The sequence below is a fragment of the Chelonoidis abingdonii genome, chromosome 5 (assembly GCF_003597395.2).
Source record: "Chelonoidis abingdonii isolate Lonesome George chromosome 5, CheloAbing_2.0, whole genome shotgun sequence".
In the NCBI taxonomy this organism is placed as follows: Eukaryota; Metazoa; Chordata; order Testudines; family Testudinidae; genus Chelonoidis; species Chelonoidis abingdonii.
Window position 1 is genome coordinate 119,072,054 of NC_133773.1, and position 2,548 is coordinate 119,074,601.

The 2,548-nt window shown below is 34.9% G+C and overlaps 1 pseudogene; it reads right to left on the bottom strand.

Annotated features, from left to right (window-relative positions):
- Positions 1–214: 214 nt before the first annotated feature.
- LOC142046943 (E3 SUMO-protein ligase KIAA1586-like) lies at positions 215–2,256 on the bottom strand (annotated as a pseudogene).
- Positions 2,257–2,548: the final 292 nt, after the last annotated feature.

Genomic DNA, 2,548 nt, shown 5'->3' on the forward strand with positions numbered 1-2,548 from the left:
TTGATATAGGAAACAAATATTTTATCATTAGTATTGATGCATGAAATAAAATAAAGTTTACACTTTATGCTTGAAATTAAAGATATCTCTTGGCTTGACATGAAAACAGCTTTTTATCTAGTGTCTTTATGTATGATATATATATATATATATATATTCCTTTTTTTTGTGACACCTGAACGAAATTATTTTGTTTATTTTCTTGATTTAGGAGATCACTAATCACTGTCACTGGAATGAGACCCCAGGCCAGAAGTTGGCAGATTAGATAATGGGGCAGACACTTGCCACTGGCTATGAACATTTTCTCTTCCAGTGTTTATACACAGTGTCAAGGTTTACTTCTTCACCACTTGAAGTATGAAATTTGATCCTCATTGGCATATCCAGGTGATTTTATTTCAAGCTGTTTCATGATTTAGTTCTGATATTATTCATATGGCTAAAGCCACGCTCACAGTCAGCACCGAAAACTTGAAAAAATCCACCAGTTGTGAAACTACACTGTATTGTTCTGCATTTTGTAGACTGAAAGTCACCATTTCCTGGAAATTTATCATCAACTTTGCTTCGTGTTTCTCTGCAATTATGTATTTGTAAACATTGTACTCGTTCACAATGGACTCCTTTTTTTCTATGGTATTTTGGGCAGATGACTTCACTCAACTAAGGTCCAAAATTTTTCTGTATTTGTCAGTTAGCTTACTAATGTTTTCAATGCCAAATTCATAATTGATTTGCTGTAATGAAAGTGAGGCAAAATCAAAAGCTGCCTATTCATTTTAATTCCTTTTCTAGAAACCTTTTAATCAGATGATCACACAGTAGAGAGATGAAACCTAGAATAGATTAACTGCTGAATTGTTCATCTCTTGTGCTTGGTGCAATTAGATTTTTCACACTGTTGCTCCAAGAGACTGTTTCTCCTAGATAGTGTCCTCTCATCTTGTGGATCTGGGCCCTTGCTAACTGTACAGCTTCAAGTGTTGTTAAAGAGCTCTTCTCAAAGCATTTGGTGAGTTCTGCTAATTCATATAAAACATCATTTAATGCAGTTAGAGTGATACGGTAATTAGTGTCAAAAAGCTTCTTTAGGCAGTACTTTGCATCGGGTCATTATTTGAGATTTCATGTTCAAAGTATCTAAGAAGGGTCTCTTAATTGCTCATCAAAGCACTTACAGCAAAATGTCTAGATAGCCACCTCACTTAATTTAGGGGTTTAAATGATACAGTCTCATTTTCTGTGACATCTGCCATTTCCTCAAATTGTCCTCTTTGGACTGAGGATGTGCAGAAGACTGTATAGATAGTCTTCAAAAGTGTCTCTGTTTTCTTCATCATTGGTACTTTTTTCCACACATCGACTAACCCCAGATTTTCTCAATGTGCCACACATTGTTGTTCTGTTAAATGTGGAATGCACTCCTTGAGTTGTGTGGCAACACCATTGTTTTTTCCTAGCATGACAGAGGCACCATCAGAAGTGAACATCACTTTTTTCATTATGTCCAGCTTATTGAGAGTGTAGAAATCCACCGAACACTGTCTTAAGCACTGGAGATGCTGCATCTCTGAACTTAACAGAAATATCTGTGCTTTCTTCAATAATAAATGTGTGATAGGAAGACAGGCAAATCTCTGACATAATTTCTGTGTGGACAACACTACTGATTGATTCCAAAAACTGTAAAGCATAGTTTTTGCTATGCCATCTCGTTGGTTCATGCAGATACTTTGCCATGTGATCATTTATATTTTGCACAGAGTTCATGGAGCTGTTTATTTGTACTGCAAACAGAACATTGTCTATGAGAAATTTTATTTCTTCTGGCTTTGAACACTGTCTTTCTATCAGTGCCAGTCTCTTCTGTCTGTAACTAGTGGTTTCTAATACAGTACTTCACAAGTCAAATCCCAGTGGGTGAGAATTTATGCTTCTAAGAATATGTGCAACAGATTCATGACCTTTGCTTGATAAATGCCTCTTCATGTAGTCCAGCTTCCATCCATCTTCACATTTCCTGCCTGTAGAGAAATCACTGGATATTCTAGCTCCAGCACAGATTTTTCAGATCAAGCCCACATCAGCACTGTATTGGAATATTTCCCTCAGTTATACAAGAATCTTGCCTCTAGGTTGTTGAGATTCTGTTTCTACTATTTCATCCAGCCATTCTCCTTTGAAAATGAGGCAGCATTTCTTCTTAAGATTTGCCCCTTTGTTGGGTAATGCTGTTTGCCTTCTTTTAAACATGTCTGTTAAAAGGATATGCTTTTGTTAATAAATAGAATCTCCACAAAAATAATTAAAATCAGTAATAATTTTTAAAATTGTACATTAAACTCTGACATTTTACTCAATTATGATAGGCAAGACTTTACCAATAGTATTTGTTTATATGTTTGATGTGAGAAAAACAACTTGGAACAGTTAATCGTTAAATTGAACCGCAACATTATTAAATTGAACCGAAAACTTTATAAGGTTATTGCATATATATATTTTTATCAGCAAAACACACATATATTATCAGTATAAATTCTAT